We start from the raw sequence: 26,139 nt of genomic DNA on the forward strand, positions 1-26,139 counted from the left end.
GAACGGTGATGTGAACAGGCCCGTATAGTCATTTTTCTGTTTCCGCAATAGGACGAGTGAACACGGAACGCGGAAACTCATTTAAAGTCAAAGTCTTACCCTAAAGCCGAATTCACACGAGCGCGTTCGGTCCGTTGCCAGCAGTAATTCCCAGACCGAACACACTGCAGTTTCCACAATTGGACGAGTGAACACTTTGTATCTTTTTGTTTTGTTATAGTGAATTTAACATCCACAACTCGTTGTCATCGAAATAACGCCCCCCCCCCACCCCCGCACCACGAAGCCTGATATACAGATTAACACGTTGGAAAATTGGCAGTTTCTATCCCCAGCGGCTCCTCATGTGTCTTCTGTGATATTTGTTTCAAGTACAAAATAACATTACCCCATCACAAACAAACTTATATGTGTCAGGCTTGGATCGAGAAAAGAAATTTCATTTCGGTAATTAGTTTTTCCTTTGAAATACTCAGCAGGATTTTCTTTTTATCTATCATGGACCTTCATGGTTTGGACGCTCAACAGAATTGTCAATTGGCATTTAAGGGTAGACATACTCCTTTAAAATAGGACTTTGCAGACATTTATATATAGTGAAGGAAATAAGTATTTGATCCCTTGCTGATTTTGTAAGTTTGCCCACTGTCAAAGACATGAACAGTCTAGAATTTTTAGGCTAGGTTAATTTTACCAGTGAGAAATAGATTATATAAAAAATAAAAAAAAATATCACATTGTCAAAATTCTATCTATTTATTTGCATTGTGCACAGAGAAATAAGTATTTGCTCCCCTACCAACCATTAAGAGTTCAGCCTCCTCCAGACCAGTTACACGCTCCAAATCAACTTGGTGCCTGCATTATAGACAGCTCTTACATGGTCACCTGTATAAAAGACTCCTGTCCACAGACTCAATGATCAGTCTGACTCTAACCTCTACAACATGGGCAAGACCAAAGAGCTTTCTAAGGATGTCAGGGACAAGATCATAGACCTGCACAAGGCTGGAATGGGCTACAAAACCATAAGTAAGACGCTGGGTGAGAAGGAGACAACTGTTGGTGCAATAGTAAGAAAATGGAAGACATACAAAATGACTGTCAATCGACATCGATCTGGGGCTCCATGCAAAATCTCACCTCGTGGGGTATCCTTAATCCTGAGGAAGGTGAGAGCTCAGCCGAAAACTACACGGGGGGAACTTGTTAATGATCTCAAGGCAGCTGGGACCACAGTCACCAAGAAAACCATTGGTAACACATTACGCCGTAATGGATTAAAATCCTGCAGTGCCCGCAAGGTCCCCCTGCTCAAGAAGGCACATGTACAGGCCCGTCTGAAGTTTGCAAATGAACATCTGGATGATTCTGAGAGTGATTGGGAGAAGGTGCTGTGGTCAGATGAGACTAAAATTTAGCTCTTTGGCATTAACTCTACGCGCCGTGTTTGGAGGAAGAGAAATGCTGCCTATGACCCAAAGAACACCGTCCCCACTGTCAAGCATGGAGGTGGAAACATTATGTTTTGGGGGTGTTTCTCTGCTAAGGGCACAGGACTACTTCACCGCATCAATGGGAGAATGGATGGAGCCATGTACCGTCAAATCCTGAGTGACAACCTCCTTCTTTCCACCAGGACATTAAAAATGGCTCGTGGCTGGGTCTTCCAGCACGACAATGACCCGAAACATACAGCCAAGGCAACAAAGGAGTGGCTCAAAAAGAAGCACATTAAGGTCATGGAGTGGCCTAGCCAGTCTCCAGACCTTAATCCCATCGAAAACTTATGGAGGGAGCTGAAGATCCGAGTTGCCAAGCGACAGCCTCGAAATCTTAATGATTTACAGATGATCTGCAAAGAGGAGTGGGCCAAAATTCCATCTAACATGTGTGCAAACCTCATCATCAACTACAAAAAACGTCTGACTGCTGTGCTTGCCAACAAGGGTTTTGCCACCAAGTATTAAGTCTTGTTTGCCAAAGGGATCAAATACTTATTTCTCTGTGCACAATGCAAATAAATATATATAATTTTGACTATGTGATTTTCAGTTTTTTTAAAATATAATCTATCTCTCACTCAAAATTAACCTAGCCTAAAAATTCTAGACTGTTCATGTCTTTGACAGTGGGCAAACTTACAAAATCAGCAAGGGATCAAATACTTATTTCCTTCACTGTATATATATATATATATATATATAGCACACAAGAATATGGTGACAGCACACTGCGAACACCAATGTAACTTAATAAAAATAAATATGCATTACTGCTAAATCTACTTACAATAGGGAGGTTCTTGGCGCACATTTTGATCAAATTGTGTGAGCCAACCTGCCACGACAAGGTGACCTCATATATATATTGTTCTAATGCATGTAAAATTAAATAAGAAAAAAAAAAGGAAAAATTTCAAATTGTCTTAATTAACACTTTACAATCATTTTGTGTCTGCATTGTCCGAGCCTCATAACAAGCCCTGTGCAATACGATTATGCAGTCAAACTTTTTTCTTTCCTCTATCCCCTCTACTTGCTAAAATGCATTCGGTAGGTTAGCGAGAAGTAGGGAAGGGGGATTGACTGCAATATCAGACTACACAAGGTTTGTTTGTTGTCTGTTACCATGGAGACATATAGCTCTGCATAACAATTATACACACAAAACTGTAAGAGATATTTAAAACTTTTTGCAAAGTTTTTTTTTTTTTTTGATGCACTGGAATAGCAGAATCTGCTGCAACACTTTCACTCGAAAAATTCCGCCACGTCTGAACATGGCCTTACTGGTGTTGGTCGTAGACCTCTAACACAGTGATACTGAAAAATAAAGCCATGCGAGATATTCCAAGCTATCAGACAATGTATATTCAGATGCAATGGTAAGTGTACAGGTTTTATGATAAAGAAGAAAGTCAATAAAGGTCTATGAAGTTCAGTGGATTCAGTAGGTTCATGTGTAAAGACGTTGACAGTCCGGATCTTGAATCCACTTGACTATCTCTCTCTTTCTCCAGATGTAGCTCTTTATGTGGGCCCCTTTGGTTGATGGGTAATGATAGGCTATAGGCTGGGTCCGACATATTTTGCATATATTTTAATTATACATTCAATGTGCAAAGGAATCTAGCAAACTCAATAATCCTAGGCCAATTTAAAAAAAAAAATATCAAGAAAGCTTGCATTTTGTGCAAAATAGTATTTTTTTTCCCAAAATTTGTCTTTGCTTCCTTAGGCGGGATTCACACGACCGGGTCGTTCGCGAGCCCGAGTGTCGGCCGGTAAAATCGGCCATTTTGCCCGGCCGGTTTGCATTAAGTTTTGCATCCGTGCCGGGCCGGGCAGATCCGGACAGTGACATCAGCGGCAACTCCTGAAGGGGAATCCCCATGTGTTCGGGGATTCCGCTTCAGGAGTTTCCCCTGATGTCACTGTCCAGATATGGACAGAGACATCAAGCGCTCTGTCCAGGAGCGGAATCCCCGAAAACACGGGGATTCCGCTCCTTCAAGGAGCTAAAGTGCGGCTAGCACATAGCAGAGCGGGGAGATACCTCCCCGCTCTGCTATAGTGGCGTCGCTACAGTAGTAGCAGCCGCAGCAGCAGCAGCAGCTGCAGCTGCTAGCGGCGCCATCGAAGGTGTCGCCGGGCCAGGGTGCTTTTAACAAGCATGGGAAGGGAGCCAGCGCAGCGCTCCCTTCCACCTGCTGTACACCCCGGCCTTGCCACACAGTGTGCAGCGATGCCATTCGTCAGAATGGCATCAACTCCTCCTCCTCACATGCACTCTGCGCTGTGAGGAGGAGGAGATAGAGCGCAAGCTCCGGAAAACCCGGCCATCACTCGGGACACATCCCAGTGATGGCCGTGTATTACCCGGCCCCATAGACTTCTATGGGAGCCGGGCGGCCGGGTACCCTGGCGAAGATAGAGCATGTCCTATTTTTTGACGGCCGGTTTTCCCGGCCGTCAAAAAATCGGTCGTGTGGATAGCCCCATTAGGGGTCTATTATTCCTAATGCAGCCGGGTGCCGGCGGATTTATGAACAGCCGGCACCCGGCCGGGAAACCCTGCCGTGTGAATGAGGCCTTAAAATATCCATTTGGTGGGACTTTTATGGCTCCCGATGTTTATGGTTTGATTATTATCGAAAACTGTCCACCGTTTCAATAATTTTTTTATCCAATCCATCTAAAATAAAAAATAACTTACGAACTTTGCACAGTCTTGATAAAAAAAATCTCCTAACAATTTCTGTATACAGCTACTATGCAGACCTATGTGTCACCATGGTAACAGACTACAAACAAACCCTGTGTAGTCTGATCCTGGAATCCTATACCCTTTAATCTGTCCACTCCTTCTTACTAATTTATCAAATGTAGTTAAGCAAGACAGGGGACAGAGGAATGGAAGTATAACTACAGAACAAGGCTTGTTTGTAGTCTGTAACCGTGGAGACACATAGGTATGAAGAGGAGCTGTACACACAAAATTGAAGCAGGATACTAAGCAAGACTATGTGCATATATGTTCATATTATTTAAAATTTTCATGCATTGTAGGTGAATTGACGCAAAAAAAGTGGTTGCAAAGGTGAACAAACCCTTTTGGCCTCTCTCTATATGTTACACCATGCTTTCCACAAGTCTCTGTTTATTACATATATAGCACATCATTTACAATCTTTCTTCTTCCTTTGTTGTTCTCTGTTGTTTTTTTGCCTTTTTGTCATCCTGAAGCTAAATGAAAGTCACAAAACAAGTCTGTGTAGCACGGAGAGGCAGTCTCTTGTACAGCACATTAAGATTTAGTAAATATAGCCACAATGATGGTCACCCAGAGCTGATACCCCTGGGGACTATACGTTCCTCTAGAAGTTCTGCCTTCTGTTTGACACTTTCTCAGTCGGGGTTCATCATTTCTGTAATTAAATCTGTCCATCTTCAAATCACAATTCTGAACAATAGCAGAGCCAGGACACATCGTTCCACTTACCTCAGACTTAGTTTTGCTTCGTTCACCTAGATTCCTGCTGCCAAAGTTAGTGTAAAATATAAACACTTTATAATAACTGCATAAGAGGCTGAAAGTAGAGGAGATCCATTTATAGGACCAGGAATCAGGGCACATGTCCATTTTAAGGCATTTTCGAGTCTCATCTGCTTCTTATTTTCCTATCTGTTCTGTTAGGACTCTGGAGGCTGAAAGGGTGCCAGGTGATAGAGCCAAGAACTGTTCTCACCGAGGAGCTTTTCACTGGTCAGTCCAAGACACCAAAAAAATACATATATATTTAAAACTTACTGATGTAATGTGAAAGGGACTCAAATCATTCCTCCATGCTGCTTTTCAAGGCCCAAAAATTAAGACATATAAGGCGGAGCTGTGACAACCTTTTAGTCAACTACATAAAAAAAGGGTAGTTATCACCAGAAAATTAGAACATTAATAGCTGTTAAACTTCTAATTCTGCCGCTATGGATACAAATATAACTACTATAATACTGCCCCTTTATACAAGAATAAAACTACTATAATACTGCCCCTTTATACAAGAATATAACTACTATAATACTGCCCCCTATATACAAGAATATAACTACTATAATACTGCTCCCTATATACAAGAATATAACTACTATAATACTGCCTCCTATATACAAGAATATAACTACTATAATACTGCCCCCTATATACAAGAATATAACTACTATAATACTGCCCCTATATACAAGAATATAACTACTATAATACTGCCCCCTATATACAAGAATATAACTACTATAATACTGCCCCCTATATACAAGAATATAACTACTATAATACTGCCCCTATATACAAGAATATAACTACTATAATACTGCCCCCTATATACAAGAATATAACTACTATAATACTGCCTCCTATATACAAGAATATAACTACTATAATACTACCCCTATATACAAGAATATAACTACTATAATACTGCCCCCTATATACAAGAATATAACTACTATAATACTGCCCCTTTATACAAGAATATAACTACTATAATACTGCCCTCTATATACAAGAATATAACTACTATAATACTGCCCCCTATATACAAGAATATAACTACTATAATACTGCCCCCAATATACAAGAATATAACTACTATAATACTGCTCCTATATCCAAGAATATAACTACTATAATACTGCCCCTATATACAAGAATATAACTACTATAATACTGCCCCTATATACAAGAATATAACTCCTATAATACTGCCCCTTTATACAAGAATATAACTACTATAATACTGCCCCCTATATACAAGAATATAACTACTATACTACTGCCCCTATATACAAGAATATAACTACTATAATACTGCTCCCTATATACAAGAATATATCTACTATAATACTGCCCCCTATATACAAGAATATAACTACTATACTACTGCCCCATATATACAAGAATATAACTACTATAATACTGCCCCTATATACAAGAATATATCTACTATAATACTGCCCCCTATATACAAGAATATAACTACTATAATACTGCCCCTTTATACAAGAATATAACTACTATAATACTGCCCCCTATATACAAGAATATAACTACTATACTACTGCCCCATATATACAAGAATATAACTACTATAATACTGCCCCTATATACAAGAATATATCTACTATAATACTGCCCCCTATATACAAGAATATAACTACTATAATACTGCCCCTTTATACAAGAATATAACTACTATAATACTGCCCCCTATATACAGGAATATAACTACTATAATACTGCCCCCTATATACAAGAATATAACTACTATAATACTGCCCCCTATATACAAGAATATAACTACTATAATACTGCCCCCTATATACAAGAATATAACTACTATATTACTGCCCCCTATGTACAAGAATATAACTACTATAATACTGCCTCCTATATACAAGAATATAACTACTATAATACTGTCCCCTATATACAAGAATATAACTACTATAATACTGCCCCTATATACAAGAATATAACTACTATAATACTGCCCCTATATACAAGAATATAACTACTATAATACTGCCCCTATATACAAGAATATAACTACTATAATACTGCCCCTATATACAAGAATATAACTACTATAATACTGCCCCTTTATACAAGAATATAACTACTATAATACTGCCCCTATATACAAGAATATAACTACTATAATACTGCCCCCTATATACAAGAATAGAACTACTATAATACTGCCCACTATATACAAGAATATAACTACTATAATACTGCCTCCTATATACAAGAATAGAACTACTATAATACTGCCTCCTATATACAAGAATATAACTACTATAATACTGCTCCCTATATACAAGAATATAACTACTATAATACTGCTCCTATATACAAGAATATAACTACTATAATACTGCCCCTATATACAAGAATATAACTACTATAATACTGCCTCCTATATACAAGAATATAACTACTATAATACTGCCCCTATATACAAGAATATAAATACTATAATACTGCCCCTATATACAAGAATATAACTACTATAATACTGCCCCTATATACAAGAATATAACTACTATAATACTGCCCCCTATATACAAGAATATAACTACTATAATACTGCTCCCTATATACAAGAATATAACTACTATAATACTACCTCCTATATACAAGAATATAATTACTATAATACTGCCCCTATATACAAGATTATAACTACTATAATACTGCTCCTATATACAAGAATATAACTACTATAATACTACCCCCTATATACAAGAATATAACTACTATAATACTGCCCCCTATATACAAGAATATAACTACTATAATACTGCTCCTATATACAAGAATATAACTACTATAATACTTCTCCCTATATACAAGAATATAACTACTATAATACTGCTCCCTATATACAAGAATATAACTACTATAATACTGCCCCTATATACAAGATTATAACTACTATAATACTGCTCCTATATACAAGAATATAACTACTATAATATTTCTCCCTATATACAAGAATATAACTACTATAATACTGCTCCCTATATACAAGAATATAACTACTATAATACTGCCCCCTATATACAAGAATATAACTACTATAATACTGACCCTATATACAAGAATATAACTACTATAATACTACCTCCTATATACAAGAATATAACTACTATAATACTGCCCCTATATACAAGAATATAACTACTATAATACTGCTCCTATATACAAGAATATAACTACTATAATACTACCCCCTATATACAAGAATATAACTACTATAATACTGCCCCCTATATACAAGAATATAACTACTATAATACTGCCCCCTATATACAAGAATATAACTACTATAATACTGCTCCTATATACAATATAACTACTATAATACTGCTCCTATATACAAGAATATAACTACTATAATACTGCTCCTATATACAAGAATATAACTACTATAATACTGCCCCTATATACAAGAATATAACTACTATAATACTGCCCCCTATATACAAGAATATAACTACTATAATACTGATCCTATATACAAGAATATAACTACTATAATACTGCCCCCTATATACAAGAATATAACTACTATAATACTGCCCCTATATACAAGAATATAACTACTAGAATACTGCTCCTATATACAAGATTATAACTACTATAATACTGCTCCCTATATACAAGACTATAACTACTATAATACTGCCCCTATATACAAGAATATAACTACTATAATACTGCCCCTATATACAAGAATATAACTACTATAATACTGATCCTATATACAAGAATATAACTACTATAATACTGCCCCCTATATACAAGAATATAACTACTATAATACTGATCCTATATACAAGAATATAACTACTATAATACTGCCCCCTATATACAAGAATATAACTACTATAATACTGCCCCTATATACAAGAATATAACTACTATAATACTGCTCCTATATACAAGATTATAACTACTATAATACTGCTCCCTATATACAAGACTATAACTACTATAATACTGCCCCTATATACAAGAATATAACTACTATAATACTGCCCCTATATACAAGAATATAACTACTATAATACTGATCCTATATACAAGAATATAACTACTATAATACTGCCCCCTATATACAAGAATATAACTACTATAATACTGCCCCTATATACAAGAATATAACTACTAGAATACTGCTCCTATATACAAGATTATAACTACTATAATACTGCTCCCTATATACAAGACTATAACTACTATAATACTGCCCCTATATACAAGAATATAACTACTATAATACTGCCCCTATATACAAGAATATAACTACTATAATACTGATCCTATATACAAGAATATAACTACTATAATACTGCCCCCTATATACAAGAATATAACTACTATAATACTGATCCTATATACAAGAATATAACTACTATAATACTGCCCCCTATATACAAGAATATAACTACTATAATACTGCCCCTATATACAAGAATATAACTACTATAATACTGCTCCTATATACAAGATTATAACTACTATAATACTGCTCCCTATATACAAGACTATAACTACTATAATACTGCCCCTATATACAAGAATATAACTACTATAATACTGCCCCTATATACAAGAATATAACTACTATAATACTGCCCCTATATACAAGAATATAACTACTATAATACTGCCCCTATATACAAGAATATAACTACTATAATACCACCCCCTATATACAAGAATATAACTACTATAATACCACCCCCTATATACAAGAATATAACTACTATAATACTGATCCTATATACAAGAATATAACTACTATAATACTGCCCCTATATACAAGAATATAACTACTATAATACTGCCCCTATATACAAGAATATAACTACTATAATACTGCCCCTATATACAAGAATATAACTACTATAATACCACCCCCTATATACAAGAATATAACTACTATAATACTGCCCCTATATACAAGAATATAACTACTATAATACTGCCCCTATATACAAGAATATAACTACTATAATACTGCTCCTATATACAAGAATATAACTACTATAATACTGCCCCCTATATACAAGAATATGTCTTCTATCATACTGAAGAAAATTAAAATGAGCTTTTATTATAATGTATTGAAGGATTTCTAGTCTCTGTGAAGATCTGGTACATTTACTGCAGCATAAAACAAAATAAAAACACAACACACGGAAACATCATTTGTTCCTGTGGCGCGGGTCCTTATGAGCGTTTCGGATGGCCGCATGTGGTGCCAAAATTGATGCTTCCACATCTTTTACAGTCATTTTCTTTTACTTCCTTGTATTGTTTTGTTGCATTTTATCCCATCACAAATAGTCTGACACGATCTCATTATAACTTTCTTCCGTCCCAGCATTCCATAGGAGGGACCTGTTTTAAAAATTAGGAACAAAACCTTGTAAGATGTTCACTTCTATTGAAGGTGTGGGTGTCCCCCGAGGCCTCAGCTTTTTATAGCTTTTATTTGTTGCTTCTAGTCAGTGGTAAAACATTGTACATACTTTACTGCACTGTCCATATATGTTCTGGCCGGGGATTCCGCTTCTAGAGGGAGTCCCAATGGCGCTATCTACAGGGGGTAGTGCTATATACATGGGGGTGGTACTATCTTAAATGGGGCTGTGGCACTATGTATATGGGCACTGTGGCACTATATAGGGGCACTATCTACTTGGCACTATGTGGGCACTGGCACTTTATATGTTTGCACTAGCACTGGGGGCAACTAAGGGGACATTATACTGTATGGGGCAGCTAATGTTTAATTATTCTGTATGGGGACAGCTAAGGGGGCTTTATACTGTATGGGCAGTTATGGGGGCATCATACTGTATGGGGAAGCCATAGGGGCATTATACTATATGGGGCAGCTGTTGGGGCATGATACTGTGTGGGGGGCAGCTTCGGGGAGCATTAGACTGTATTGTGGCAGCTAAGGGGCATTATACTGTATGGGGCAGCTATGGGGGCATTATACTGTATGAGGCAGCTGTTGGAGCATTATGCTTTATGGTGGAAGCTATAGGGGCATTATACTATATGGGGCATCTGTTGGGGCATTATACTGTATGGGGCAGCTATGGGGAATTATACTTTATGGGGGCAACTATGGGGGCATTATGCTGTATGGGGCAGCTTTGGGGGCATTAGACTGTATGGGGCAGCTATAGGGCATTATACTGTATGGGGGCATCTGTTTTGGCATTATACTGTATGGGGCATTATACTATATGGGGGAATTTGATTGGGCATTACACTGCATGGGGGCATCTGTTTGGGCATTCTACTGTATGTGGCATCTGTGTTGGCTTTATACTGTATGGTGGCAGGTATGAGGGCATTAAACTGTATTCTGGTACCTATTTGGCATTATACTGTGGGGAGACACTATGGGATCATGATACTGTGTGGGCTGAACCGGGTGTGTATGGGCGGGGATTGGGCGGGATTAGAAGCGTGCCTTAATTGAAAAAAAGTTGCCGTGATGCAGAGGTTCTGGCATATCCACAGTAGTTTGGAATGCCCCTTTAAAACACCGCAACGAACACAGCCCTATCTAATTCTGCTCTGTATTTATTTTATATAGTAATTACGCACCCCCCCCCCCCACCCACACAACCTCCGGTCTATTAATATCCATACTTCCTCTCTAATCAATTCCTCACAGTCTCACATACAAGACTCCTCTCGTGCTGCCCCTCTTTCCTGGGACTCCCTCCCTCATTCCATCCGACTATCTCCAACCCTCTAAATGCTCACTGAAAACGTATGTATTCCAACAAGTGGAAAACCTGGCCCCTAACCAGTATTCCAACGCCGCCTCCACCTGACATGTCTAGAGATGTTTACTGCATTCACTGCCCTCCGATATCTATTCCCTATTCCATATAGATAGTAAATTATAGCGCAAATCTACACCAGCATGACTGTTGTGGTACACGGACGGCCAGGGATGCGCCTAATTTATTTAGAGGTGTGCACCATTTAATATATTAGATGCATCTTACTCCTGTGTTTTACATTTAGACCAGCGTATGAGACGCCAATCCTAATATATTCCCTCCTATGTATATAGAAATTCTTTCAACGTTGTCTTACTATCCATTCTTCTGATATTGCCCATTGTCTGCAGCTTAATTTACCGCTATAAAAATAAAATAAAATCCACATTATTTCTTATATTTTTATTTTCTTGCCACTCCTTAGCCGTGACTGCTGAAACTTTGAACTCAGAGAGGTCACATACCTTTCCTACACAGATCTATTGTCTGATTTTAGGTGTTCCAGTCGGTTGCAGATCTTCTATTAGTCATAATTTGATTAGACCTCAATAAAACTGTAAGAAATGAGCGTCAGAGTCTTCCAGGAAAAATATTTTCTGGCCTGGCAGCAGAATGTTTACATAGAATCTGACGGTTTAAGGAGAAAAATAAACAGATTTATGTGGAAATTCGGAATTCGTAGCAATTTCTCCCTCTTGTAATCAGCAAAATCTGAAATCTAAACAGCAGTTTACAGCAATGTCAGCTTTAATACAATAAGTTTCATAACACTTCTTTTCTGAGGGCCTTGTAAAAAACTTAAAGTACATAATAAATGTATTGGATCACCCAGACCCAAACTTCTGTTTGTGTTGAGTAGTGCGGAGCATGAGTGCAGACTTATGGAAATGAAGAGTCAACTAACCCCCTATATACAAGAATATAACTACTATAATAATGCCCCCTATGTACAAGAATATAACTACTATAATACTGCCCCTCTATACAAGAATATAACTACTATAATACTGCCTCCTATATACAAGAATATAACTACTATAATACTGCTCCTATATACAAGAATATAACTACTATAATAATGCCCCCTATGTACAAGAATATAACTACTATAATAATGCCCCCTATATACAAGAATATAACTACTATAATACTGCCCCTATATACAAGAATATAACTACTATAATACTGCCCTCTATATACAAGAATAGAACTACTATAATACTGCCCCCTATGTACAAGAATATAACTACTATAATACTGCTCCTATATACAAGAATATAACTACTATAATACTGCCCCCTATATACAAGAATATAACTACTATAATACTGCTCCTATATACAAGAATATAACTACTATAATACTGCTCCTATATACAAGAATATAACTACTATAATACTGCCCCTCTATACAAGAATATAACTACTATAATACTGCCCCCTATATACAAGAATATAACTACTATAATACTGCTCCTATATACAAGAATATAACTACTATAATACTGCTCCTATATACAAGAATATAACTACTATAATACTCCCCCTATATACAAGAATATAACTACTATAATAATGCCCCCTATGTACAAGAATATAACTACTATAATACTGCTCCTATATACAAGAATATAACTACTATAATAATGCCCCCTATGTACAAGAATATAACTACTATAATAATGCCCCCTATATACAAGAATATAACTACTATAATACTGCCCCTATATACAAGAATATAACTACTATAATACTGCTCCCTATATACAAGAATATAACTACTATACTGCTCCTATATACAAGAATATAACTACAATAATACTGCCCCTCTATACAAGAATAAAACTACTATAATACTACCCTCTATACAAGAATATAACTACTATAATAATGCCCCCTATGTACAAGAATATAACTACTATAATACTGCTCCTATATACAAGAATATAACTACTATAATAATGCCCCCTATGTACAAGAATATAACTACTATAATAATGCCCCCTATATACAAGAATATAACTACTATAATACTGCTCCTATATACAAGAATATAACTACTATAATACTGTCCCTATATACAAGAATATAACTACTATAATACTGCTCCCTATATACAAGAATATAACTACTATAATACTGCTCCTATATACAAGAATATAACTACTATAATACTGCCTCCTATATACAAGAATATAACTACTATAATACTGCCCCTATATACAAGAATATAACTACTATAATACTGCCTCCTATATACAAGAATATAACTACTATAATACTGCTCCTATATACAAGAATATAACTACTATAATACTGTCCCTATATACAAGAATATAACTACTATAATACTGCTCCCTATATACAAGAATATAACTACTATAATACTGCTCCTATATACAAGAATATAACTACTATAATACTGCCTCCTATATACAAGAATATAACTACTATAATACTGCCCCTATATACAAGAATATAACTACTATAATACTGCCTCCTATATACAAGAATATAACTACTATACTGCTCCTATATACAAGAATATAACTAGTATAATACTGCTCCTATATACAAGAATATAACTACTATAATACTGCTCCCTATATACAAGAATATAACTACTATACTGCTCCTATATACAAGAATATAACTACTATAGTACTGCCCCCTATATACAAGAATATAACTACTATAGTACTGCCCCTATATACAAGAATATAACTACTATAATACTGCCCCCTATATACAAGAATATAGCTACTATAAGGGCATGCCCCCACGTGGCGGATTTCCTCCGCAACTGTCCGCATCAATGCCGCACAGAATCTGCGTTGCAGATTCTGCGGCGGATCTGCCCAAAATGTGCAGTAAATTGATGCAGACTGCGGGAAAAGTGCTTCCCTTCTCTCTATCAGTGCAGGATAGAGAGAAGGGACAGCACTTTCCCTAGTGAAAATAAACGAATTTCATACTTACCGGCCGTTGTCTTGGTGACGCGTCCCTCTTTCGGCATCCAGCCCGACCTCCCTGGATGACGCGGCAGTCCATGTGACCGCTGCAGCCTGTGATTGGCTGCAGCCTGTTATTGGCCTGTGATTGGCTGCAGCCGTCACTTACACTGAAACGTCATCCTGGGAAGCCGGACTGGAGACAGAAGCAGGGAGTTCTCGGTAAGTATGAACTTCTATTTTTTTTACAGGTTGCTGTATATTGGGATCGGTAGTCACTGTCCAGGGTGCAGAAACAGTTACTGCCGATCGCTTAACTCTTTCAGCACCCTGGACAGTGACTATTTACTGACGTCGCCTAGCAACGCTCCCGTAATTCCGGGAGCCCCATTGACTTCCTCAGTCTGGCTGTAGACCTAGAAATACATAGGTCCAGCCAGAATGAAGACATGTCATGTCAAAAAAGCAAGACGCATCCGCAGCACACATAACATGTGCATGACAGCTGCGGACTTCATTGCGGAATTTAGAATCTCCATTGAAGTCAATGGAGAAATTCCGCCGTGAGTCCGCAACCAGTCCGCCACTGGTCCACAACAGACAGAGCATGCTGTGGACACCAAATTCCGCTCCGCAGCCTATGCTCCGCAGCGGAATTTTACGCATCGTCTAAACGAACACTTCTAAATAGAAGTGGAAGTCAATGGAGAAACGGCTCCGCTGCGGATTAACGCTGCGGAGTGTCCGCAGCGGAATTCAAGTGAAATTCCTCCACGTGTGAACCCAGCCTTATACTGCCCCTATATACAAGAATATAACTACTATTAGGGCATGACCACACGTGGCGGATTTCCTCCGCAACTGTCCGCATCAATGCCGCACAGAATCTGCGTTGCAGATTCTGCTGCGGATCTGCACAAAATGTGCAGTAAATTGATGCGGACTAGCTGCTGCGGACTGCGGTAAAAGTACTTCCCTTCTCCCTATCAGTGCAGGATAGAGAGAAGGGACAGCACTTTCCCTTGTGAAAGTCAAAGAAATTCATACTTACCGCCTGTTGTCTTGGTGACGCGTCCCTCCTTCGGAATCCAGCCCGATCTCCCTGGATGACGCGGCAGTCCATGTGACCGCTGCAGCCTGTTATTAGCCTGTGATTGGCTGCAGCCGTCACTTAGAATGAAACGTCATCCTGGGAGGCCGGACTGGAGACAGACGCAGGGAGTTCTCGGTAAGTATGAACTTCATTTTTTTTTACAGATACATGTATATTGGCATCGGTAGTCACTGTCCCGGGTGCAGAAACAGTTACTGCCGATCGCTTAACTCTTTCAGCACCCTGGACAGTGACTATTTACAGACGTCTCCTAGCAACGCTCCCGTCATTACGGGAGCCCCATTGACTTCCTCAGTCTGGCTGTAGACCTAGAAATACATAGGTCCAGCCAGAATGAAGAAATGTCAAGTTAAAAAAGCAAGACGGATCCGCAGCACACATAACATGTGCATGACAGCTGCGGACTTCATTGCGGAATTTAGAATCTCCATTGAAGTCAATGGAGAAATTCCGCCATGAGTCCGCCACTGCTCCGCAACAGACAGAGCATGCTGCGGACACCAAATTCCGCTCCGCAGCCTATGCTCCGCAGCGTAATTTTACGCCTCGTCTAAACGAACACGGCTAAATTAAAGTGTAAGTCAATGGACAAACGGCTCCGCTGCGGATTAACGCTGCGGAGTGTCCGCAGCGGAATTTAAGTGAAATTCCGCCACGTGTGAACCCAGCCTAATACTGCCCCCTATATACAAGAATATAACTACTATAATACTGCCCCCTATATACAAGAATATAACTACTATAATACTGCCCCCTATATACAAGAATATAACTACTATAATACTGCCTCCTATATACAAGAATATAACTACTATAATACTGCCCCTATATACAAGAATATAACTACTATAATACTGCCCCCTATATTCAAGAATATAACTACTATAATACTGCCTCCTATATACAAGAATATAATTACTATAATACTGCCCCTATATACAAGAATATAACTACTATAATACTGCCCCCTATATACAAGAATATAACTACTATAATACTGCCCCTATATACAAGAATATAACTACTATAATACTGCCCCCTATATACAAGAATATAACTACTATAATACTGCCCCTATATACAAGAATATAACTACTATAATACTGCTCCTATATACAAGAATATAACTACTATAATACTGCCTCCTATATACAAGAATATAACTACTATAATACTGCTCCTATATACAAGAATATAACTACTATAATACTGCCCCTATATACAAGAATATAACTACTATAATACTGCCCTATATACAAGAATATAACTACTATAATACTGCCTCCTATATACAAGAATATAACTACTATAATACTGTTCCTATATACAAGAATATAACTACTATAATACTGCCCCCTATATACAAGAATATAACTACTATAATACTGCTCCTATATACAAGAATATAACTACTATAATACTGCTCCTATACACAAGAATATAACTACTATAATACTGTTCCTATATACAAGAATATAACTACTATAATACTGCCCCCTATATACAAGAATATAACTACTATAATACTGCTCCTATATACAAGAATATAACTACTATAATACTGCCCCCTATATACAAGAATATAACTACTATAATACTGCCCCCTATATACAAGAATATAACTACTATAATACTGCCTCCTATATACAAGAATATAACTACTATAATACTGCCCCCTATATACAAGAATATAACTACTATAATACTGCTCCTATATACAAGAATATGACTACTATAATACTGCTCCCATATACAAGAATATAACTACTATAATACTGCTCCCATATACAAGAATATAACTACTATAATACTGCCCCCTATATACAAGAATATAACTACTATAATACTGCCCCCTATATACAAGAATATAACTACTATAATACTGCCTCCTATATACAAGAATATAACTACTATAATACTGCCCCCTATATACAAGAATATAACTACTATAATACTGCTCCTATATACAAGAATATAACTACTATAATACTGCCCCTATATACAAGAATATAACTACTATAAGGGTATGTGCACACACACTAATTACGTCCGTAATTGACGGACGTATTTCGGCCGCAAGTCCCGGACCGAACACAGTGCAGGGAGCCGGGCTCCTAGCATCATACTTATGTACGACGCTAGAAGTCCCTGCCTTGCTGCAGGACAACTGTCCCGTAGTATAATCATGTTTTCAGTACGGGACTGTTGTCCTGCAGCGAGGCAGGGACTTCTAGCATCGTACATAAGTATGATGCTAGGAGCCCGGCTCCCTGCACTGTGTTTGGTCCGGGACTTGCGGCCGAAATACGTCCGTCAATTACGGACGTAATTAGTGTGTGTGCACATACCCTTAGACTGCTCCCTATATCCAAGAATATAACTACTATAATACTGCCCCTGTATACAAGTTATCTCTCTGGATGATGGGGTGTGTAGTAGTGCGGGGGTGCACCTTTAAATTCACCTTTTTGCCTGAATTTTCCTAAAATTCTTTACACTGAATAGTTTCTAAACGCTGCCTGATACATGAAGGAAACTGTTCCAATGTTCATCCAGAGCCTCCTTTTTCATAAATATATTTCTAGAACTAGAATTTCTAAACTATTGCCGCTGCTTTCTTGTTTTTTCCCTGGCACTGGACTAGATGGTTATCAATATTAACCATTAGCACACGCCAAGTGGTGACACATCGGAGCTGGGGCCATGGCGTAGGAAGCTGAGCAATGGCCAGAGATTTCTCAGACCGGGCCTTATGGTCTCTCTATTACCATGGTCTCCAACCTGCGGCTTTCCAGCTCTTGCAAAGCTACAACTCCCAGCCTGCAGACTATAAGCGCACGTTCAGACGTGGCAGAGTTTTTCCGCTGCAAATGTTGGTGCAGATTTGGGGCAATTACGCAACGAATCTGCAGCAACATTTGCATATTTGACAGGTAATTCAGACGTTGCAGATATCACAGCGGACTTGACACAGATTTCAGTTTCTGCATTGCAAAGGCTGAAATCCGCAGTGAAATTCCGCTTCTTCTCCGCAACAGACAGTGCATGCTGGGAGGGAAAATTCTGCACCGCAGCCTATGGTCCGCAGCGGAGTTTTCCGCAACATCTGAACTACCTTGACTAAAAATGTATTGAAACAAATGTAAAAAACGACCGCTGGAGAATTCCACTGCGTACTGTCCACAGAAATTCCGCCACGTGTGAACATGCCCTAAGGGTATGCTGGGAGTTGTAGTTTTGCAACAGCTACAGAGCCACAGGTGGGAGACAGTGGCGTAACTACCGCTATAGCAGCCGTAGCGGCTGCTACGGGGCCCGCGGCATGAGGGGGCCCGTATCGCCCGCTGGCACGGGCCCCCACCATGGCCGGAGGCTCCGCTAGCTGCCGCTGTGGCTACTACAGCGCGACGCCATGAACACTACGGCAGAGCAGGGAGGTATCTCCCCGCTCTGCCATTAAACGGGTTGTTCCTACATAAGACATGTATCCCCCTCTCCACAGGACATGTATCTCCTCTCCACAGGATATACACGGGGCATGGGATACATGAGTGATCGCTGGCATTGATAGGGAGAACGGGGGACCGAGAGTCCCCTGAAGTTCTCCATCACAAACCTCGGACTTCCGGGGTCTGTGTCGGCAGCTCCGTAGAAATGAATGGAGCGCCGGTCGTGCTTGTGCGCATGCGTGACCAGCGCTCCATTCATTTTTATTGAGCTGCGCAGACGCCGGAAGTCAGAGGTTTGTGATGGAGAACTTCAGGGGACTCTCGGTCCCCCGTTCTCCCTATCAATGCCAGCGATCACACATGTATCCCCTGTCCTGTGTATATCCTGTGGAGAGGGGATACATGTCTTTTGTGGGACACACTACAGGTCGGATTTTTTTGGGGGGTTGGGGCTGCATGGCATTACCTACAGGGGGGGGGGGTTGTATAGCGTTACCTACAGGGGGGGCTCTATGGCGTTACCTACAGGGGGGGCTGCATGGCGTTACCTACAGGGGGGCTGTATGGCATTACCTACAGGGGGGCTGTATGGCGTTACCTACAGGGGGGCTGCATGGCGTTACCTACAGGGCGGGCTGTATAGAGTTACCTACAGGGGGCTGTATGGCGTTACCTACAGGGGGGGCTGTATAGAGTTAACTACAGGGGGGCTGTATGGCGTTACCTACAGGGGGGGCTGTATAGCGTTACCTACAGGGGGGGCTGTATGGCGTTACCTACAGGGGGGGCTTTATGGCGTTACCTACAGCGGGGGCTGTATAGAGTTACCTACAGGGGTGCTGTATGGCGTTACCTACAGGGGGGGCTGTATAGAGTTACCTACAGGGGGGCTGTATGGCGTTACCTACAGGGGGGCTGTATAGCGTTACCTACAGGGGGGGCTGTATGGCGTTACCTACAGGGGGGGGCTGTATGGCGTTACCTACTGGGGGGGGCTGTATAGCGTTACCTACATGGGGGGCTGTATAGCGTTACCTACAGAGGGGGCTGTATGGCGCTATCTACAGGGGGGCTGTATGGCGCTATCTACACGGGGACTGTATGGCGTTATCTACAGGGGGGCTGTATGGCGTTATCTACAGGGGGGCTGTATAGCGTTACCTACAGGGGGCTGTATGGTGTTACCTACGGGGGGCTGTATGACGTTACCTACAGGGGGGGCTGTATAGCGTTATCTACAGTGGGGCTGTATGGCGTTATCTACAGGGGGCTGTATGGCGCTATCTACAGAGGGGGCTGTATGGCGTTATCTACAGGGGGGGCTGTATGGCGTTCTCTACAGAGGGGGCTGTATGGCGTTATCTACAGGGGGGCTGTATGGCGTTATCTACAGGGGGGGCTGTATGGCGTTATCTACAGAGGGGGACTGTGTGGCGTTATCTACAGGGGGCTGTATGGCGTTATCTACAGGGGGGCTGTATGGCGTTACCTACAGGGGGGGCTGTATGGCGTTATCTACAGGGGGGGCTGTATGGCGTTATCTACAGGGGGGCTGTAAAAAAGGCACTATCTACAAGGGGGGGGGGGGTTGTGTGACACCCAGGGGATGGGGGGGGGGCCCAGTCAAAAGTTTGCTATGGGGCCCAGTCTTTCCTAGTTACGCCCCTGGTTGGAGATCACTGCTCTAATGAATGAGGGAGCTCCAGTTTGGGCTTGAGCTCCCCTTTAAGTGCCCCTCTTGATATGTACAGGGGTAATGCTATTCTCAGGTCACACAGGATCGCAGTTACATAGAAGTCGTTTTAGCTTTAAAGAGGCTCTGTCACCAGATTTTGCAGCCCCTATCTGCTATTGCAGCAGATCGGTGCTGCAATGTAGATTACAGTAACGTTTTTATTTTTAAAAAACGAGCATTTTTGGCCAAGTTATGACCATTTTCGTATTTATGCAAATGAGGCTTGCAAAAGTACAACTGGGCGTGTTGAAAAGTAAAAGTACAACTGGGCGTGTATTATGTGCGTACATCGGGGCGTGTTTACTACTTTTACTAGCTGGGCGTTGTGTATAGAAGTGTCATCCACTTCTCTTCACAACGCCCAGCTTCTGGCAGTGCAGCACTGTGACGTCACTCACAGGTCCTGCATCGTGTCGGCACCAGAGGCTACAGATGATTCTGCAGCAGCATCAGCATTTGCAGGTAAGTAGCTACATCGACTTACCTGCAAACGCCGATGCTGCTGCAGAATCATCTGTAGCCTCTGGTGCCGACACGATGCAGGACCTGTGAGTGACGTCACAGTGCTGCACTGCCAGAAGCTGGGCGTTGTGAAGAGAAGTGGATGACACTTCTATACACAACGCCCAGCTAGTAAAAGTAGTAAACACGCCCCGATGTACGCACATAATACACGCCCAGTTGTACTTTTACTTTTCAACACGCCCAGTTGTACTTTTGCAAGCCTCATTTGCATAAATACGAAAATGGTCATAACTTGGCCAAAAATGCTCGTTTTTTTAAAATAAAAACGTTACTGTAATCTACATTGCAGCGCCTATCTGCTGCAATAGCAGATAGGGGTTGCAAAATCTGGTGACAGAGCCTCTTTAAGATCTACATTTTCTGCTATATTTAGTTAAGATGGAGACGTCCTCCTGACCTCCTTTCCATCACATCTTATTAATGCCTGTTTGATACAGGACAGGAATGTCAGGGCAGGCGCAGGAAGGGTGGATCTCAGTGATCCGTATGGGGCTCCCACCCTGGAGGAAGGAAATTCTGTCTGACAAAACTGTTTACCTGTCGAGATTCAGAGAGTGAACAGCTTCATCCATCGGATCCGGCCGTCCAGTGATAGAACCGGTGCACTGGATGAGGACATGCTGTTCCTCGCTGCCCTTTACATGTGGAAATGCTGTGCAGATGTCGTTACAGTGTTACATTGTACTAAAAATATATCATGTAATAACAGCGAGCGATCACCCCCTAATAATCTTATCACCAGCATGGATACAAAACAAAAACATCATCTGTCTGCACAATAACAAGATACGGATTGTGTCATCGTCACTATTCCTCCGGAGGAAACGTTATATAACTAAGTGATTGCACAACGATCCTCGCTGCTCCTCCAGTATAATAATTATTCTATAATGAAAAGTTCTGCAACTTGCTAATATACTCTGTGTTTTCATTTTTCACCATTTTAAAGATCTCTGCTTCCTGACAGTGAATGGAAATTATTTTTTAATTCCATCTAGAGGATAAATAGCCATATTCCTTTAAACAATTGTATCCAGTATAGACAATCCTCAGCGAGCTCAACAGTCCGCACTCCAGACTAATACATTTTACCTGCATTGATACATCCTTTAAGGGCATGTTCAGACGTGGCCGAATTTTTCCGCTTCAAATGTTTCTGCAAGTTTGCAGCAAGTACACAACATTTGCACATTTGACAGGTAATTCAGACGTTGCAGAAATCACTGCAGACTTGTTGCAGATTTCAGATTTTGCATTGCAAAGGCTGAAATCTGCAGTGAAAATCCGCTGTTACTCTAATAAAATGAGCATGCTGCGGAGGAGAGATTCTGCACCGCAGCCTAAATTCTGCACTGTGGGGGCACGTCAGACATGGCGGAATTGCCGTTGGACAGTCCGCAGTGGTATTCTGTAGCAGCCGTTTTTACATTTGTTTCTATACATTTTTAGGGAACTTAGTTCAGGCGTTGCGGAAAATAACTGCGGTAATCAGGCTGCGGTGCAGAATTTCCCTTGCGCAGCTCATGACGTTGCGGAGAAGAAGTGGAATTTCACTGCGGATTTCAGCCTTTGAACTGAAAACTGCAGCAAATCCGCTGTGATATCTGCAACGTCTGAATTACTTGTCAAATATGAAAATGTTGCAATTTAATTAATGAATTCTGCAGCAGATTTAGCCAAATGCCACCGACAGTGCAGATAATATCTGATATCAATATCGATACATGGGTTGTGATGTTGGAGTGTTATTGAATTGTCAACTATATATATCAAAATTGGTGGTGTACCTGCCGTAGTGGTCGATGACACCAGTGCCCAATAGCGCTTCCCCCATGTTCCAGTAGACGCCGATTTCCTTGAGAAAGAGAAATATCTGTGGCCAGGCCAACCTCCTATCTGACCCATGGTGGAGCCAAGAAACAGATCCTGTAGCCCTGCTGATTGTCATGTTTCTCACAAGAGAAGTGGATCCATCAACAGCAACCGGTTTGGTGTTGGCTAAACTAAGGTGCAGTCCCAGTAATCTCAATCTTTACCCCTGCAAGTAGGTCTGAACTCTCCCTATCTGATTCCCAGGTCGCGATCCCAAGAATAGTCACTGACTAGTGGAGGGTACAAAGCCGGAAGTCAGCAATGAACCAAGGGGTCGTCACCAGGACAGCGGCCAGGATGCAACAAGCCAGAGGACAGGACAAAGACTTATTCAGTGGATGGGTCAGGGGTCAACACAAGGAAGTTGATTACAAATACCAGGCGATAATCCGAAGGAACGAGACAAATGCAGGTCAAGGTCAAGTCAAGGTCAGGATCAATGGTAACAATTTCCAATCTAAGAAAGTAACTCAATCTGCAGGCAACGCTATCAAGCAGAGAACAAGGGGGCTGCAGGTGCCTGCGGGAGATTGTGGCTGGGAGAGGTGAGTAACTGTCTCGGTGATGGGGTATGTGGACCTACTAGGTCGCTCCGCCATAGCGGAGATGCAGCTGGCCAAACAACAGTCAATAATGGTATTTAGGACAAGAGTACATGGATAGAAGATAAGGCAGACACTTGGTGTAGCAGACGTTTGGTGTAGCAGACACTTGGCGTGGCAGACGTTTGGTGTAGCAGACACTTGGCGTGGCAGACGTTTGGTGTAGCAGACACTTGGCGTGGCAGACGTTTGGTGTAGCAGACACTTGGCACAGATGACACTTGGCATGGATGACACTCTCGACTCCGACACTAGACTTCGCACTGGAACCAACACAATTACTGGATGGGGGATACAGGATCACAGGATACAGGACACGACTAAGGGACCATTTTCAATAACGAACATGGGCAGACACAACAACACTCAGGCAAGGAGAACGAGGGCAGAGTCCTTTTTTTATTCCAGGGTGCGTTGGGGTTGGATAGGGAGATTTTTACAGGTGCACGGGCCCTTGAAAGCCGGAAACGAGTAGGAAGTACAGTGGGGCCTCGTGTGCTGGCGTCTCCGAGGAGGGAGTTGCCGGCAGGAGATCACCGGCCTGCGGTTGTGGCCACTGGCGGGTAAGTGATGCCAGCGGTCCGTGACCGCGGCCATTACAGTAACACTGATCTTGATGGTGGGGTTATTACGGATACATAAAACATAAATGAGGGATCACTGATGAGGCCAAATGAGGTTCCTGCACCAGGAAGAGGGGAGAGTTTTGTTCTTGGATTTAACTATATCTATTTATAATTTCTTTACATTCTCCTTGTAGTTGTAGCCAGAGATAAGAGATGGATGAGAAGACGAGGCCGAGGAGCTCTCATGTCTCATCATAACCCCAGAATATTTTTATCTGTTTGTTTCTAATTATGTCTTTCTTTTTAGCTTTTTTTTATTTGCATTCCAAGCGCTTTCTGCGCCGCTGCCAAGGATGTTGTTGTACTCATAAGATCCACGATTCTCACAGTGATACGATGTATTCCCTGCATCCAAAAACAGAACAATCCTCATTATTTAATATATAAATATTAATGTCTGATAGATGAAATAATTATCTGTAAACAATCATGTATCAGAGAAACACCTCATCGAGCTGCCACAACTGCCATGAATTTCCACCCAACATAGAAAGTTCTGTTACTTGGAGTACTTGACAGCCATAGTTAAGACCGAAACACCAGACAATCGCTATCACATGGGTGAAACACACATCAACACTGACAAAAAACTAAAGGCACAAGTAACTCAACAGTGGGTAAGCAGAACCGAATACTGAAGCTAGTAGTAGAGGGAGACAATGCATAAATAGAGTGGATGGCAGATGAATAGCATGCAAGCAGTTAACAAATGAACAGACAGTGAACAAGAATTAACAGCACTCACTGACCCTATCTGAATACTATCCCACAGCAGGGTAAGACAACTGCTTGGCAGCAAAACGAACGCACAAGAAGGGCAAGCAAACCAGGGGAACTACTGATCCCAGGATATACATAAAACCACCATACAAAAACTAGATCTCTCAGAGGACCAACAGGTTTCACAGTACAAACAAACACATACGCAAGAACAAAGTCACCAACATGAATATGGAAACCGTTTAGCACATGTCAGAAACAGTATAACCAGCACCTGAGTAATCCAGGCCTGAAGTATATACAGGCCCAAGAAAAGTACTCCATCCTAATTAACCAGGCAGAGCTAATTGATGAACAAATCCAGACTCAGACCTAAGGCATTGCCCAGCAACGCCCAAACACGGTGATAACAGAAATCATTAATTAGCAGCAGTCCTGCTACTAATCGTAACACATAGGTTTTTTAAGACATCTCCAGACAACCCTCTGAATTAGGAGGCCAGGTTTCAGGGTTTCAGTTGGGGTGTTCTTACAAGTTGACCTTCTTTGCTACCACATTTTTCCACATTCCACACTTCTCCCCACTATTCACATTCATTCTTAATTTGCACATTTGTTACGCTATTTACTCATCATTATCGATTCATATCAGAGTTTAACCCAT

The 26,139-nt window shown here is 40.6% G+C and overlaps 1 long non-coding RNA gene across 1 annotated transcript; it reads right to left on the minus strand.

Moving 5' to 3' along the window:
* Positions 1–10,275: 10,275 nt before the first annotated feature.
* Positions 10,276–22,344, minus strand: LOC142657023 (uncharacterized). The gene is made up of 3 exons (XR_012849788.1): positions 22,193–22,344; positions 12,347–12,509; positions 10,276–10,470 (listed from the first exon to the last, which is right to left on the minus strand). It is a non-coding gene; the product is annotated as an uncharacterized LOC142657023 (long non-coding RNA).
* Positions 22,345–26,139: the final 3,795 nt, after the last annotated feature.

Source organism: Rhinoderma darwinii, chromosome 7 (genome assembly GCF_050947455.1).
Source record: "Rhinoderma darwinii isolate aRhiDar2 chromosome 7, aRhiDar2.hap1, whole genome shotgun sequence".
NCBI classification, from domain to species: domain Eukaryota; kingdom Metazoa; phylum Chordata; class Amphibia; order Anura; family Rhinodermatidae; genus Rhinoderma; species Rhinoderma darwinii.